The 18,425-nt window shown below is 36.6% G+C and overlaps 1 long non-coding RNA gene across 1 annotated transcript; it reads right to left on the bottom strand.

Moving 5' to 3' along the window:
• Window positions 1–333: 333 nt before the first annotated feature.
• Window positions 334–1,778, bottom strand: LOC122830833. The gene is made up of 3 exons (XR_006370601.1): window positions 1,539–1,778; window positions 853–1,037; window positions 334–740 (listed from the first exon to the last, which is right to left on the bottom strand). It is a non-coding gene; the product is annotated as an uncharacterized LOC122830833 (long non-coding RNA).
• Between the last annotated feature and the right edge of the window lie 16,647 nt (window positions 1,779–18,425).

The raw sequence follows: 18,425 nt of genomic DNA, 5'->3' as shown, positions 1-18,425 counted from the left end.
TGCAGCATCTCAAGATTAAGAGTTAAATTCAAACTGTAAATAAAGTTTAGTCATTAACAATGTCATACTGAACAAGAACATTAATAAATGTGAAAAAGACTACAAAGCTGTAATGAGTAAAATTAAAATGCCCTTGATTATATATAGCTTGACTTAAAAAACAGATATGTCTCAACAATATCAAAAACAATAAACTGAGATGTTAGAACAAAAAGCTTATATGAAAATCATCAATGAACTTTTTATACTGGAATATGTGCTCTTCACATAGAACAGTAAGTGGCCATAAATCATGAAGATGATACACAATCTATGCTGTTCTCTCCTTCGTCAACATTGTCGACATCATCTGCTTCATCCTCTCCATCGTCAATGCTTTCATCATAGTCTATGTAATGTAGATCTGGAGACATAAGTGCTTGAGAATAAGAGTTAAACTCTGGTAGGTGATGATTTGGAGGAGGGGCACCAACTTCGATAAACCTCTTGAACATGTTCATTGCACTGTACATTTTCTTTTCTAACATGATAATGTTTTGATGAAGTACAGCTTTTGAACCAGGATCTGCAGTATCATTTATAGCTGAACTTAAATGTCCATGTTGTTGATGAAGGTGAAGAATGACAGTGTTCATCTCTCTCTTAAGTAGAAGCTTTTCTTCAGTTGCTCTAGTCTTCAAATGCAGGGCTTCTATTGCTCGACTTTTTAGGTTCTTTGGAACAACACCATGATCTTCAATCTTTAAAATAAGAGAACAATTGCAAGTGGAACCTTGTTAAATGTAGTAGCAACATAAAGTGAATAACAGCATGTAGAAAGTTGAATAAAACCTTTAGATCAATTCTACTCACTTGTTCATCAAACAATGTGTACAGCTGGGAGGAGGCATCACACAATTCTCAAAATTCTAAATGTGATGGAAAGATGCCAGTTTGTGGAGGCCACTGCAGATTATTGTACTCTGTAACAATCTTCTTCAGTTTCCTGTTACAGGCATTCACTTGCTTGGACAGCCTTATAACAACTCCCTGTCCATCTGTAAAGAAAGAAGAAATATAAATACTAGTAAAAATAATACAATCAACACAATATGAAAACATGATACAATAGTCATTTATGGAAGTATGTTAAACATAATAAAAGGTTGACATCTGAAATAGTGTTTATCTCAATTTGGATGTTGTGAACACAAGTAGTGGGAGCCAATTCTACACAAGATATTCAACATGACACTAAAGTTCGCATAAGGAAATCTCAGTTTGTAGGTCAAAATCTATTACTGCCAATAATTGAATGATATTTTAATTGTACTCTTAAAAAAGTTATCCTCAGAATATAAAGACTGATAGTTCTTACAGTGACTCAATATCTGCCGTAATGTATAAGATCATTGAATGTCCATTAGAAAATGGATGTATTACAATACTCACTTATCTGTGCCTATTTACAACGGGCATTAGGTGAAAGACAGGATACACCCAAGAAACATATTCATACACCAAAGATAAATAACCTTATACATATCAAAAGCACATACCCATGACAAAGGACAAGTTGGAATAAACCAGTCACTTCTTACACTGCATAAAGACGCTTAAGTACCTAGAGTGAACATATGCATGGTGCAGGGATAACATAAAGATTAAATTTAGGTTTACCACAAGACCTTTGAGCTTCAATTTTGCTAATGACCATACAGTCAAGAGAAGAAGTAGTGTTACCATTACATCTTCTTTTCAGGTTGAGAAGAGTGGCCCTCTCCCTTGCTTCATTTTGTGCTCGTATCAGCTGACCTCTAAGTTCCTGGTCAACATCTCTCAGTGTTCTCTGGAAAATGCCATCCGAAGGAGCCACCTTCGTTTTACACCATGGTGTCTCTCAATTCGAAGATCCCTGTCCAGCCTAACCACAACAACAACAAGAAAACAACGCACAGTTTCTTTACTTGAGGCGAGAACTGTTGTTCAAATATAGAAGAGTACAAATTTCTGTCACTTACTGTGATTCATCTTCAATGAGTGACTCCTGTGTATGTGATCCGGATCTAAAAATGAAAACAAAGACTTTATATTGGCATAGCTTGTATAATTAGCATGAACAATAACTATAAAGTCACAGAAAATGCAAACGTTTTACAAAGACTTAAATAAATAAACAATGCTTAGCCTGGTGGGGCAACAAATAAAGAATGATGGCCTCAGGGTTTATAATACACTGTGGGAAACGATGAAATGTAATGAACTGTATGACAGAATCCTAACATTAAATCAATATACTGATATAAACTAGTATACTGAAAAGTATACGGTTTTTTAAGATATATGAAACAAAATTTTAGCACATTGTTATTAAAGGTATGAAGGACAGCTACATTTGAACCTGACTGGCTTTTAAAAGGCTACTTTAGCGAGCTAAAGTAGCCTTTTTTTTTCTACCAAGTAGGGTTAAAAACGTGTCTAAATCTGTACAAACACATGCTGTGCCACATACTCGCTAACATTAACTCATAGAACTACCATCAGCAGATTTATAAATGTAGACTTTCGGTCTTTTGAGGTTTTTTTACTACATTTTTATTTGACAGATTCAGGGGCTACTCACCAGCTCCGACCGTGGAAAGTGTCGCGTCGAATGACGTAAGCTTCTTCTTCTTCTCTAATGTTTTGTCGGGTGCAATCCGTAATTTATTATTATTACTACTAATAAAAATATTAAACATTTTCATATGGTACAAACACAGATTTTCATATAATCATATGAGCAAATCCATCCGTATTTTTATTTTTAACTTTTTTAATTAAAAATAAGATTATAAGATAACTTCTTCTTATCATTATTGATAAGATTGCAAGCAACTACGGATGTACATACAGCCACCTAGTGGAAGGCTATGAGGTTGGACAACTCATAACACTACATAACTCTAGAATATACCTTTTAATTTCATTATATATATATATATATATATATATATATATATATATATATATATATATATATATATATATATATATATATATATATATATATATATATATATATATATATATATATATATATATATATATATATATATATAAAACACGGCATGAATTGAGAGAACACGTCTTGTAAAGATCCAATAAAATTATCCAAGTATGTTAAATTTTGGCATTTATTTTGAGTGAATTATTGGAAAAAATCCAAAGAAATCAAAGGCATATTGGAAATATAGGTCTTTAAAAAAGCGAACAAAAATAAACAAAAGAGGAAAAAAAACCTCCGGTTTTAGATTTTAGTGAGTTGTTTTTAAATACTGTAACGATTATTACAATACCTAATTAAAATCTTATGACGGATAGGTTTGGCTTTTGTATTTTTAGTAAATTCTTAATATCCTGTTCAAATTTGCAGAGAAATTATAAATAAAGGTTTTTAAAAAAAGGTAAAAAAAAATAAAAAGGTTCTATTCGCGACAAGCGGCTGTTATCACCGATAGAATGGTTAGAATGGTTAATAACAGCCTGATAGCAGGCAGATCAGGGACCAACTGAGGCCATTCAATGGGGCTGATAACCACTGATAATCGCCATTCTATGGGATGATAACATCCGAAGCGGGTGGTCATGGGAACAAAAAACAAAAAAAAACACACACCAAAAACATACATGTGTACAAAGTAGCCTTGGCAGCTGAGTTCTCTCTTGATATGATAATAGTGCAAGTGAAAACCTTTTGCATCAGCGCATTGCTCTGTATATGTTTGTCATTGCAAAAAAATAAAAACAAAACGATACTCAATTCTGTATTTAACTACAGTAGTGAAACAGTTAAAATAAACTGTTCTGATGGGTAATCTCTCTGTAATGGATGGCTTTTGATCAATTGATTTTTACATAAATATTTGAAAATCCTCAGATTCTAAAGCACAGGGCACTCTCTATTTTCTAGACATTTACGGAAGACAGATTTATAGCCTGTCTTTCCAGCAGCGCTCTTCCTCTTTATTTCAGACTGCATTAAATGGTCCCATTTTCTCCCCCTTTCACTTCCCACTCTTTAATGTGGAGACTGCTGCAGAATGCTCATCGCACATGAAGACAAATCCTTGACATTTACAGATATTGGTCCTTTATTTGCGCTAGTAACGTGGAAAAAGTCGACAACTTTGGGAATTGCCTACTCAGAACCACTTTTTACACAAACAGATTTTTTGGAAAGCAAATGGGTGTTGATTCAGTTTAATGCCTGATAGTCTAAGGCTCAAGTTTTTTTTTTTTTTTTCCTTCTTTTGTGTTGGTTGTAGTAAATATGTGGGGCAGGAAAATAATGAGGTTGTTTTTATCTCCCCTTGTTTACCAATTGTTTTCCAAGCAATTGGTTCTAGACAAAAGTTTGTGAGTACAGCTAATGGCCTCATGTGACTTTATGCGTAAAGTAGTCGCACTTTTGAAGAACAACAACAAAACAAATCTGAAAAACATTTTCAAAAGCTAATATTCGTAATTTGTCATGATCTGATGGACTTTGAGCTCAGTTTGCCTATTTTGACTACTTTGGTCCATCTTGTGATTCCTGCCACCTGTTTTCCATCTGCTAATTCACTCACTTGTGTTGCATTTAGTAATAAAATTCACAGTATTATACAAAAATAAATCAATAATGTATTGTTGCATTTCTCCTGTTGACCTACTTAAGAACAGTACTTGGTGATATTAAACATCTGCGTATCGTCAATGAAGAATCTGAGGCTGAAATCTTTTGTGTCCAAGTGCCGTAAACTTTCAAATCATTTCATGTTTCTTTGCTTCTTTCACATCAGGTCTGTCTAGTTGCATGATGAAGGTTATCCTGATTTATTGATGCTGGTAAAAAAAAAATAAAACAGCCCCTTATCTTATGCTGTTTGCTTCGTACAGAGGGTCTGGGCTCTCAGCTGTTGAGACGGCTGCTTCCTGGAGGCGTGGACTGTGTTGAGGTTTTAAATTTGACCCAATTTCTAACGTTTGCTCATATCATATGTAACATGCCAATTCGACGCTAAGAGGTTCACTGGAAATTGCCTCCTCCACATAGAGAAAGACGTGCCGATCCGAACACGGCGGCTGTTAATGTTAATTCAATGGGAAGAAGTGTGGCCAACATGGACTGAGTGAGTGGCTTTGTTCACCTCTTCCACCATCGTTGCTAAAACAACAGCCAGAATATAATTCTAAAACAACACAGAAAATCAGTGTCATATGTTCTCCTTCTGTTTGCTGATTGGTAGAGAATCTACCAGAGACAGTCCAAGTCAGGGTGAGAAAGCCCAGACTGTGACGTAAGCGAGAATTTCCTTCTGAGCAGCATTGGACAGGATCTATATCTATAGCCAGGCTATAGATATAGAAATAATATAGAATTGAATAATTTAGAATAAAGCCAATGGTGATGCATTTATTTGACTGTTGGTGGTTTGATTAACCCTGTAATCTGTGATCACTGAACAGGCGCATTTGCCGTCTTCACACAGTTTTGATCGAGATGTACAGTGAATGAAGAGGATCAACATGTGACATGACGTTTTTTAAGCCATCGTCTGGAAAAAAAGTCTTTGTCAGGATGCCTGGTAAAACATTTATTTAATTTTGGCACATTATCTAATCATAACTGAGTGATTGTAGGCATTAAATTTAATTTCATGTGAATAAGCAGCCAGCATTACCCATTTTGTCTCCAGTCAGAAAGGTTTTATTACTTTCTCCATTGTACTGCATAAAATTCTGTACTCTGGGACGTTTATAATAAGATCATTAATATAATTGTTCTTATAACAAAGTGGTCCATGTCCATGTCTTGATTAGTGAAGAAATGGCTACCACAGAAAGATTTCATTTTTAACAGGTAAATGGAACGTTTAGCTGCACACGTCAGATGCCAATTATATCTGATTCAGCCAAACAGTCTCCATATTTATCTCCAGGACTCTATTATATAACACTGTTACAAACCAAAGGTGACTGACAGCGCTAAGCTTTGTAGCCGTCTATGAGCAGTGCAAAGATGCCTCAAGCATTTTTCCTTATGCATGCCTCCCTAAGCAAAAGCAGATCTAGGCACTTCCCATTTTATCTCCACAGCATACAGATAGTAGGACTGGGTCTAAGAGCAACAGCAAGAGTTAACAATATGTTTAAAGTTTCCCTGTAGAAACTGTAATTAAGAGGAAGAATGCGCAATGAAAAACTAAAACGCTCCAAGAACTGGTTAAAGGAAATACAGATCAAAAGCCTTAGCAGTAAATTACATGACGTCTGTATGTAAGCGTTTTCCCTCCTAACCCCCTCCCCTCCGAAAACCATCTGAATGTCAGATCTGTTTCGCTTGCCAGCATCAGACCTGTCATCTTTTATCTTTGACCCAGATCAGAGGACGGAATGTGGTTTTAACTAGTGTAGACATGGATATGTAAACTCCCTGCATTGTGGGGTCACAGGGCAGACCGCATTCCAAAGGAACCCCTTAATATTGAAGGCAGAAATATATTCACGGTGGATTTATGGAAGATAGTTTTTTTTTATTTTTACTGCCCATTGTCATATTTCAAATCTCAAACACTTATAAAAGCGGTCTTCTCCTTTTTCAGAAAGATCCTAAAAATATTATAAACACAAGCACCCATCAGAGTTGGTGCATCAAATTTTTAGCTTCTCTAACAGAATGTAAGTACTTTGACACATTTCTGGGATTTCACAGAAACGTTTGCTTTTATTTTAGAGAATCATTTTCCCACCAACAGGTTTCTGTTAGCGGATAGTAACCCGACAGAGATATTTTCTGGTTCACTGGCCTCGCCACGCTGGCAGCCATTGCAGTGTCTGCCGACCTGCGTCTCAGTATCTTTGAACATTGCAACCAAAATAGAACTTCCCTCCTGTGGCAAATGGTCACCTATTCTGTCACTGATGAGAACACATGCTGACAGAGGTGGTGACCTGTGATGATTGTCCGTTGCACAGAGTGTTGGTGTTTTCCCTTTGTGTGTCTGCGTGTGTGTGTGTGCCTGGCTGTGTCAGATGAGTGACCCAAAAGCGATTGTTTGTAGAGTCTGGATGGGCAACTGCAAAGGAAGTACGTTCAACTTTGAGCTTTTCCACTGTGAAGGTTTTTGCCGGTTAAAGTCCAAAGTGACAGTCGTAATATATTCTCTAGCAAATAGACAATAGAGAATAAAAAACACACAAGCTTTGATATGTTTTGTGGAGATTATATGTTAGTCCAGCACAAATTATATAATGATGAAGTGGAAGGAAAAAGGACATGTAGTGAAAAGGTTTTACAAATAACAACCTGCATCTGCTTTATATCCACCGCTCTGAGTCAACACTTTGACTTCATAACTTTCGTTGCAATGCCAGAGGCAAGCCTATAGGTTTTAGTGTCTACATGCTAAATAGTTAAAACTCAGATTTAATAGAGAGAATCCCAGTCTTAGTATACATTCTAAATTAAATGTGGTTCTATATTTATGATCGTTACATGCTGGCAGGTGAACCACCTCCCCAAGTCTAAAATCATTCTCACCTTTCAACAAGGTTTCTTCCAGGATTACCCAGAACTTATAGGTTTACACTTCTCTCCATGTAAACCTAGAAAGAAGGTTTACATGGAACCTTCTTCCATCACAGCATGATGCTTTTCCCCATCATGTTATGGGGGAAAGCATCCCCACAGCTTGGTGCAGCCACCATCAGGTTTGTGCAGCTTTCGTGGTGATTTGCAGTTTGCACACTGACCTCAGATCTCATCTGACCAGATCACCTTCTTGCTGTTCTTCCATATTAGTCATTCAGTAAAACTTAGAGACATTTTTTTACAGAGAGACTTGACAAAACACTTTCAAGGTTACAGGTTAAAATCAAGAGTCATCCAGCTATGCAATATTTTTCCAACATCATTTTCTTTTTGTGGCTTTGTACTATGCTGCTAGGTCTCTTATTCATTGATAGTTTCTCACTGTGAAATCTCTGCTTAATTGCCTGAAAGTAAAGTGTATTCTAACAAAAACAAAAACAAAAAAAACAAGCCCTTTAAACAGATTCTGTGATCAAAACCCAATCCTTTGACTTTAGAAACAAATAAATTGTTGTGGATATTTAACAAGCGGGAAGGCTCAAAGGAATCATTATTCAGTTGCAGGATAATTTCCTTGAGAGCCATGCCACCGTGTAGCAGAGCAAAACTTTTGTGCCAGTTCAGTGTGAGTCAGTGTGTAACAATGGGATTGTTCGTCTATAACTCCCAAAACATTTCTTTGATGGTCCTAAATTCAGCTTTTTTTATTTGTTTATTTTTTATTCTTTTTAAGACCTACAGGTAAATACAAAGTTCACATTTAGAAAGACAATTACTTCTGAGTCACATAGTGATGGTGTGTCTGTGTGTGTGGCTGAGTGTCTTCCTGGGTGGTCTGAAAAAGTTCTGTTCTTTGATTTCCACTGGTGGCAGAGTTGGATTGCTGCTTTGGTGACTATGGGCGAATTGATGTCTGTCAGTTTTATGTGCCAACAAAATTTTAATCCATTTGAGCAAATACAGTGCAGCTTTGAATAGTCTGGTGGTGTGACTCATTCCTCCTCATGTACTCTGAATGTGTTCTCCTAATGAAAGGGAGCAATTGTTATGGGCTATTTCCATTACCATTTTGACAGTGATCAGCAAAGATGTCCTAATCCAATGATAGATATTGAATCATGGCCATAAACAAGGTATTTCTCAATGATCAGTGATAGAATGCCTGACTAAACGCAACTCCCAATAACACCCAAGTACTATTTTGGATTTTATCAGCTGGACCATATAGTCTCCTTTTGTGCAAAGATTTCTTAACTTTTAATCATAGTGTATTTTTATGTTAATGACTTGCTAGACCATTAACATTATTTTCTTCACTTAACTAAGATAGGTCCCTAACTATCTAACTTTTCTCTCTTTTTTTCCCACTTTCACTGACATCAAAAAATATACTTCCTGCTATAAATCAGTGTTTGTCATTTGACATGTTCGAAGCACTGGGGAGAGAAAAGATAGTTAAAACTTTCAAAGCAAAGTGTTTAAAGGCGTTCGTTTATGTACTTAAAAGTTTGTTGTTATTCTAATGCTTCTCAGAGGTACTAAATTTTAATGCACCTATCGTATATGTCGCTGACTTTACTAATCATTTGTAGAAGGAGCAAAATATTGGTACAACGCAAGTGTTTACCAGATTAGAGAAGGCTTTGAAACATTAACAAACTCTAAATTACTGTGAATCTCACTGGGTCAGTTTTGAAAGAGATCAAGAAAGGATTGAGGCCTCCCTACAATCCTTTCTACAATGCAGGGGACATAGTGAATTAATTAATGAATCATGTTATCTTGCTTACCAATATTCTTTTTTTCTTTAATAAAGAAAATGTTTTGTAGATATACATTTTATCCCATAAAGAGTCTATTAGCTAATGCGTATGACATTAAAATATAATTTATTTAAAAAAGAGACAGTTTTTTGTACAAGACACGCATTTTGCAATTACCATCCTTCTCAGCAGGGCATTTGAAATGCATGAGGTTTGAACTAAATGAGGAGGTTTGTGCTTTCCCTCATCTGTCGTCCATCCTCCACACGTCCCTTGGACACTAGAGGACTGTTTGGTACCGAGATTCTTGTCCAAAATATTAATTCCCACGTGGCAGAAATCTCCTACTGGTTTGTACACATGCAAAAGTTCGAGTGCAGAGACGAATACTTTCCTTCAGTTCTGGCACAGTAAAATAGACCCACTGTACAGCGCAGGAGGAGAGACTGGCATTTGCATCCCCAGTGAACAGACACTGCTGTTAGCCTGCACTTTTGCATGGTTTGAGCAAAGCTTCCGGAGTTACAGACTAATGCAAATCCGTCTCGATACCTACGCACTCAGTATTGCTTCAAGTTAAGATTTTGATGACTCCCAATTTGGGAGGAAAAAAAAAAAAAAAACTTTGGCTAGACTGCCATCTCTGATAAAATATTTGCACTTTTTGCCTGCCCAAGATAAAAGCAGTTTCATATAACAGGGCTGCTTACAAAACAGAGAGGTGGTGAACTTTAGCAAGCTTTCACCCCTGCAGAGTGTCATAAGACTAGCCACTTTGTTTTCATGATCCATCCCTCCAGAGATGCTCTTTCTGCCCCACTGATCACACATACAGCTGACTTCCAATAATTAGCACAATTCCTCTGGCCTCCATTTTATATTTTGGGCAAATCTACAAGAGAGAGAAGCCTGAGGAGGTATCAGGGTTTTCACAGGCAGCTTTTGAGCAAAAAGGTTTTTATTTACATGTAAGCAACTTTTTGCCTTCTCATTTATTATAGCTAAAGTAAAAGAAATAGATTTGTTTCATTTGATAGCTCGCATCTTTGTGAAGAAATTTGCCTTCAGCCATATACACACTATGTGTCGCATGCTTACAGTGAAGACGGTGTTTTCCTTGCAAAACTGTTGCTAAAAATAAACACACAGATAATTGAGACTAATTACCTAATGCACTACTTGGAAAGAGAAAGAACACCACAATGATTGCTGCTATTAATCAGATTAATCAGGACAAACGTCAACTTGCATCCCACCATGAACTATAACTACTTATGGGGTCAAGCAGTGTCATGACAAGACCTCCCACATTGCAATACTTTGTGAACCAAACCAATGTTGAGAGCTGACATTAGCACAATAGTTTTACTAATCAGTCATTATTATGGAGGGCAAAATCCTGAGTCCGAGTGTCCCGAATGTTGTCTAATGTTAATACAACAGCAACACGTCTAAATTCCCAGTTGTCACTGAGGTGCTGAGAGGCCCAAACAAATTCAAGGTTTGCAAAGACTATAGACTCTGTCGTGCACAATACATTGTTTTGTTTATTTATTTCTCTAATTGCCCCAATCATTCCTGAAAGCCTAACATTTATGCACAATAGCACTAGACATACTGTGGTTCTACAAAGATAATAGCATGTGCACATGATTTTGGCAACATTATGGAAAACTCTAGTAGCAAAAGAAGAAAAACATCCCATATCCCTCACAAGACAAGATATCAGTGTTGGGATTGTAAATTCCAAATTTAAAGGAAATTGGCAAATGTGAGGTCTTAAAGGCCTTCTGAGAAATAAAATTACATTTAAGGACAATCTCTTTGTGACATTGTTTTTATGCTTAGAATTTTAAAGTTGATAAACTACTGACACATGAGAACCCACAGTTTCATATTTGTTTGTGCATACATCAGTTGAACACCATGCAAGTTTTGGTGTATGAATCCCAGTCCTTTTTTGTCAGAAAAGCTTTTGAACCTGTTGGTGTGTTAATCCATATCTTTTCTAATATGGATTACAATAGTCATCCACTTGTCAATCTAAGCTCTGAAACACCTGAAGTGATTGTGTTCATGATTGAGTAATTGGTGCCATGACAAATACATTAAGATAATTTTATGTGTGCTGGGAAAATAAAAAAAATCTAAATTAAAATGAGAAAAAGGGAATTAATGAAAAAAGCTCTAAAAGCAAGCTAGGTGCAAGCACAGCTGGCTTATGGGACCACTAAACTGATCTGGAAACTGACCAGAGGATCTGGAAGCAGCTTATGGAAAAATGGAGTTTAAATTTGATGAAGGGTAATCAGGTAAGTGGATGCAGGTGTTCCTGAAGGAAACAGGGCGAGGTGGTGACTGACAACTCGTAGAAAACAAAGGGGTAAAAAAACAAATTAAGAGAACCTATGGAGGTTGCTGATAATCTTAACCAAAAAAATAAAAATCAAAAAATCAAAACAATAAATTCAATTCAAGGACCAGGCAATCCAAACAACTCAAAAATGGATATTTATTGTGAAAGTATTGTGCTCTTGCTATTTGACCTTTTTGTTTGTCTTTTTCTGGACTTTGTTTCCCATTGTTTTGTTTTTTTTTGTTTTTTTTTTTGCATAACTTGGAATTGAATGAAATTAGTGTTTGTCTTCTGAAAAAAAAAAAAAAAACAGCCAAACTTGAGCATTTGCAAGTATTTAGGTAGGAACTGATTTACTAAGAGTTGATATGTTCAATGTGTATAGGTTAAACTAGATAAGGTTAAGATAACAGCTCTAAACATGTTGGTGTTCTTTAACAGACTGCTGAGTTTTCCCAAAGACTAAGTAAGCCCACAGCCATGAGCAAAGCTGGAAGCCACCACCTCCTCTCGTTTCACTCTCACCTTCATATTCCTTTCTTGCCTCCCTTCATGTTTGCTCCTTGTCAGCTCCCATTAGCCTCCCCTCTGTGATGCTCAGAAAGGAATTTCAGAACTGCTGTCAGCTGCACACAGACACATTTAAAGACCAAAACTCTTAAGCATGAAAATACATGCATGAACAGACTGTAAAACTCACACACACAAATCACAAGAGTGCATTAACTGAGGGTGTATGCACTCATGCACACACACGCAGACACACAAGTTCTCTTGATGATAGTATTAGCTAGCTAAATAGATGACTCAAAGCACCTAGAAGAAGCCAAAACAAGAAAGTGTAGTAAAACTACATAAATTGTTTCTAAAAGCTTGTTTATATACAGTAAATTAGTCATACTGATGTTCAACATCTTCAGTTTAAGTGTCCCTAACTAAACACTTTTGATTATGGGGAAACACCAAATCAGTCAGTCATGCATTCAGTCATCTAAACGTGAAGAAGACAATTTGCTGAAGTGAGGATCAGAAAGTGGATTTAGGCTTTGTGGAAAATGACATGGTTGCTGCTTCCAGGTGAGCTGATCTGAGTAAACTCACAACCATATTTTATGTTTTTTAGAGAATAATCCAAAAAGGAGAAAACACCCAGTGGGTCCCATTTTTGTGTCCAAAAATGATTTGTTCAACTCAGAGGAAAGCGGTCAATTTCCAGACTGGTTCAAAATTCTATAAAAAAAGTAAGAGTAGATCAGAGAACCAATTGCTACAACTAAGATATGGGGAATACTATTTTTAAATGCACAACATGTCAAATTTTACAATAGATGAGCAGGAAGAAGACCCTACCAGGTGCCATTGAAAACTCACATGGACCGTCCATTCCTGGTAAATAATAGATGTAGATGTAACTACAATTAATTTCACCTGAAACATTTGGATACCAGAGTCATAATTTAGTATAAACAATTTGAAAACATGAATAAATGCCCTCCACAGTCACCAGATCTCAATCCCATAGAGCAGGGGTGCCCAAAGTCAGTCCTCGAGAGCCGGCATCCTGCATATTTTAGTTCTCTCCCTGGTTTAATGCACCTGGATCAAATGATGGCTCATTAGATGGCCTAAGAAGAACATTGACATGCTGAAAAGGTTGTTGGTACCACCAGGAAGAGAACTAAAACGTTTAGGAAGCCCTTTAGGACCCACTTATCCTAAAATTGCCCTTTGGCAATTTTAGGAAAGGACAGAATGTCCTTCAAGGAATCTAGTGATATACAACTTACAAATCAAATCAAGCCCAGAATTAGCAAAGCGTACATAATAATGAGTCCCGTGAAAGTATTTGGGAGAACACAGTTTGGGTTAAAGCTTTTCATACTATGTACCTGACCCACCAGAAAATACCTGCTCTTGAATGAACTTCATTTCTGAATCAGTGCCTTGCCTGTGTACATCCCACATGATGTTGAAGACAGACTTTCTGGCAAATTGCCAAGCTGATAGAGACAAGCAGCCAGAAGAATAAGCAGTCGGACCAACAGAGAGGCTTTTACAGGAGCTGTCCGGTTCAGAGGTCAAAAACATTCCCTGCACATCCAGTAGTTCACATCAATGCCGATGTGCTGTGCTTACTTCAGCATCTTTTTTTTATTATTTCTTTATCTCGTGATTTGATCTAACCCAACACCCCCATAAACTTCTGTACGCCCCAAAGCAAAGTTCTGAGACAGTTAAAAAGTTCAAATGGTTGGCTACGGCCCAATCAGCTGTTTTGGATTTGCAAAACAAATAGGAAAAACTGGCTCATGCAGAGCACTGAGGGTATTGCTTCATGACGTCATGTCACACCAGTTGCTCCATAGATACTTAGTAAGTGTTGCACTACAGCGAGCGCACATGTGTGCCTGGCGTATGCTGTGTCAGAGAAGAAAGGATGCTTTACAGTGTGAGCCGCTGCTGACACATTGAAAGCCCAAATTTCCTGAGCCTCCAAACATATGGTTAAAATTTGTTTTTTATTGTGGTATTTTATCACTGATTGAATCCAGTATTTGGCAAACTTAGGCAATGTTTTTTTTTTTTTTTTTTTTTTTCATATATGTCAGTTTTACAGGCTTAGAACATATCATTCTGAGGATGTCAATGCTTTCATATTTTCTTATCTTTTCACTTATTTTAGAAGAGCTTTAGTCATAAAAAGGCTAGCTGGTTGGCTTTGATATCTCCATCATATCCATTCACCCCCCTTCTATATAAATTCTTCATTGTGCTTTGGTACAATTGGTCTTATATTTTACAATCACAATCACAACATCAGGTTGAGGGTCAAAGTCAACTTGTGGTTGACTACTTGTTTTTTTTTTTTTATAAATATTTAAGGTTCAGTGGAATTAAATATTTGATTGGTAGTTGCTTGTGTTTAGAATAAATAATCTCTTTACAAACATGAAGTAGTTGCTTGTCTTTGTCGTTTACTTCTGTGTTATTTTGGTTAGATCTTGTTCCTGTTTTCCTTTAGTTCATTTCTTCTTAGTGTTTCTGGTTATGTTTATTTCTTATAATTATTCTTTGTTACTTTAGTTTTACTAAGTTTCTTTAGTCTGGTTATTCTTTGGTTTTAGAATTATTTCCTGTTCCCCTGTACACTTTGTCTCGTCCCCTGTGCCACTTTCTGTCTCTCTATCACCAGGCTGCCTCCTCCTCCCTCCACTTGCATGTGCAATCAGTTAGCTCATCAGCCTAGCTCTTTAGTTCAGCATCCAACCTCTTCAGTATTTAATCTTCTCATTTTCAATCACTACTCACCAGATCCTTTTCTTTACTTCCGTCCTTTCCTCCTTCTGCCTCGTGCTTCCTTGCTGGTTTCCTGTGTGTACGGTATATTTTGCAGTTTTTGTTGTATTTTTATTAAAATTCTTCTACACCTGTTCAACTCCTCTGTCATCTTCTTTTGTTCAGTACATTCACAAATAATCACACATAAGCAGGCTTTTTTTAAAAAAACAAACAGTTTGCTTTGGAACACAGTTGATTGTTATGTACTTTCTTTATTGTATTTTTATTTTAAAGTATATGCTATGCCATTTTGTAGAATTTCAGTTCTTGATTTTTTTTTTTTTTTTTTTTAAACCAAGTAAAACTTTCCAAACTCTTAACATTAATAAGCCATTTTTCAAGTCTATCTCCTCAAAGCTTTCCTTTGGAAAGCATTATATATTTGTAGCCGTCAGCATTTCTCTTACAGCTGTGTGGGCTTTATGTTTTCCATTTAGTATTTTGTCAAGCTGCTGGTTTTAAATTGACTGTGGGACTGAGTCAACCTGTTGGTTTGGTGATAAGTGATGGACTGGCAGTGTGTGCAGAGTTTACTCAACCTTTCTTCCATTGATTAATGGGATAAATTCTGAATCCTCTCCAGCCCTGAGCATTAGACCCGACGGACACACAAAAAAAAAAATGGGGAGAAAATGTTAAAGTCCTCATTAATGTAACAACATAATAAAATGTTGGTCCATTTCATAGGTAGTCTATTAGCTACAGAGTCAAACTGGAGTTAAACTCTGCTGACTTGTGTTTATAGCAGAACCAGATTCCTTTCACCTTGATGCACATATTCAGATTTACAGCTAAAAGGAACTCATCAACAAAACTTAATCCACATTTATTTCTGCTGCCACACAGCAAAGAATCTCATCTGGTTTTCTTTTATAGAGAGTAAAATGCTCAAGAATCAATCTACGGTCCTTTGGCTCCCACACTCTGAGCACTTCTATGAATGATTGTAGGGAGTTAGGAGACTTTGGCATGCTGCCTATCAGTGCAGCTGTGGAATACAGCTGAGACGAGGAGAATGACGAGAAGATTAAACGGGGTCAAATGTTACATTTTAGGCTTTAAACCCATGCAAATTACTAATTACCTGCTTCAGGGTGTAACTTTCACATCAACTTTGGGTTACAAGTTCCAGATTACCAAGTTCAAGTTCAGATATTTCCTTGTCAGCATTGAAAAGAATTGTTTCCAAATGGCCTAGTGGAACAAAAGTAAGAAATTAATTCAATTGCAAAGCTATTGTGTTTTCCAGGCACGTAGTGATATTTTATAGCATAATCAGTAAACTATGTTACCATCAGTTGTTATAAAAAAATGCTGTGTATATGAAACATGACTTAAAAGAAATTTGACTTTGCAATTTCACAACTTAAGATTGGCTTCTGTCTCTTTAAGAAGCTCCTACTCTTTTCGTGACTTCAGCACGTCATCGTAACCTCACATTTCCATTACGCAGTTTACAACCATTCTTAGAAGAAGGGTTGGACTGAGAAGTAGTTTGTGTGATGAGCTCAGCAGATGCACAATTCCAGCAGGTCAGTCACTGCTGCTGCTAGTCTTAAGTAGTTGAGTGGGGAAAACACTCAACTACAACCAGAAACATTAAAGTTTCCGATTGATCAGAAACTATAACGTGACATGTGTCAAAGAAAAAATAAAGAGAAAACATGCAACAACCAGGGCACACTAGAGAATGCAGAGAAAGCTATAACATTTTAAAAGTTTGGGTAGTTTTACCTTTACATTCTGAACCAGCCCTTTGAGGACATTCGTGATCTAGATGTGCTCTGAAATGAAAACAAGTCTGACACCCTGCACTAGAACCCATTAACTTTATTGAAGCAGCTTTTAATTCGAGTCCTGCACTCTGCCTTTGTTGGTAACAGTCTGGCAGCATACCATCTCTTGCCACTCAATCTGGCAAAAGTTCTTCAAAACATTGTGAGGACACGTCTTGTCCACAGCTCTCTTTTGATAACCACAGATTTTCTGCTGAATTTAGATCTGGACCCCGGCTAAACCAATTCAAATCTTTTGAAGAAGCACATTTTCCTCTTATGAAGTCATTCTTTTGTTGAAGTGGACATATGCTTGGACTCACTCTGATGCTGGAACATAAAAATCTAGCTTCATCTCAAGCTTTCCATGTAAAGTTTTAGTTCATGCAAAGCTTTGGTACGTTTTTTTCTCGTTATATTTTTTTGTCTTGTCATTTAGTTTATGCTGGCCAAAGCTCCACTTTTTGTGTCTCTGGTATTCTATATATTCTAAAATTATCAGGACTCATTTTTTAATAGAATATACTCTATTTGTATAATAAAACCAGTTGGAGCTTTTGAAATCTCAGCAAATGAGCAAACACCAGAAGGATTCTATTAAAACTACTGAACCCTTATTTCTGGATAACCAGATTCACTATAATAGATGCTAATGGAAGGAAATTAAATTCTACAAAATTACATTTTACTTTTTGTTTCGTTCTCAAGCAGAATTTCTTAGTTTTCACCTTGAATGTGGAATTTTTTTTATTTTTTTAAATCAGTATGTGCACAACAAGACAAAATGTCAGACTGCCCGGCAGGGACCATGCTGTCGTTTTTTTGTTGATAGATCTTGTAAAATTGGCCTTAGAGTGGTAAAAAATAGGAATTTTGCAGTGTGCCTCTGCTACTCCAGTTACTCCTTTACACCAAAGGCAGGAGATTAAGAAAGTTTAAGGTGAGAGTTGCTGAGTTTGAAATGTTCTCTCACTCACTCAGGCAGGGGCAGGACCTGACTTTATATTCTGAACACAATGTGAGTAGTGCAGTACTTTATAATTGTGTGCCGCCCATTTCGAATCGCATATTACCTCATCTGAGGAGACTGACAAAACGTCATGCATTTTGTCTAAATGTATGCTGTTACAAGAGATGCTACTTTTTTTCTCCTGCAAAGAAAACTTTGCTATCTGTGAAATGTTCCTGAAGTTGTTTTCCTTTTTTGCATTTAAGTGTTACACATTATTTCTTTGTTGAAATGTGTTGCTGATATGAGATCATACAAATGGTGCACTTGGCCTTGCCATTTCCTTTGTAGCTCTGCCTCTATTGTGGACAAAGCAGTTGAAGGAGTTACTGTTACCGCAAACTGCATGTAGTTTGTTTAGCTGCCACTACATGGAGCTACCGCTGCAACGTAAATTTTTGTTAACATAGAAAGTGAACTCACACTGCTTCTTCTGTTTCATTTTTTTTTGTGTGCGTCTCTTCTGGCTTCTCAAGTCCCATTGCAGCAGGTAGTCGTTCAAACTAACCCAGAGTCAAGTAGAGGTTTGTTCCTGTTAAAAGTTAATTTCTTCTTTTGTAACAAAGGACTGTGATAAAGTTCCTAACTT

The sequence above is a fragment of the Gambusia affinis genome, linkage group LG05 (assembly GCF_019740435.1).
Source record: "Gambusia affinis linkage group LG05, SWU_Gaff_1.0, whole genome shotgun sequence".
In the NCBI taxonomy this organism is placed as follows: domain Eukaryota; kingdom Metazoa; phylum Chordata; class Actinopteri; order Cyprinodontiformes; family Poeciliidae; genus Gambusia; species Gambusia affinis.
The sequence above is the reverse complement of the archived record's forward strand: the minus strand, read 5'-3'. Positions and strand labels throughout refer to the sequence as shown.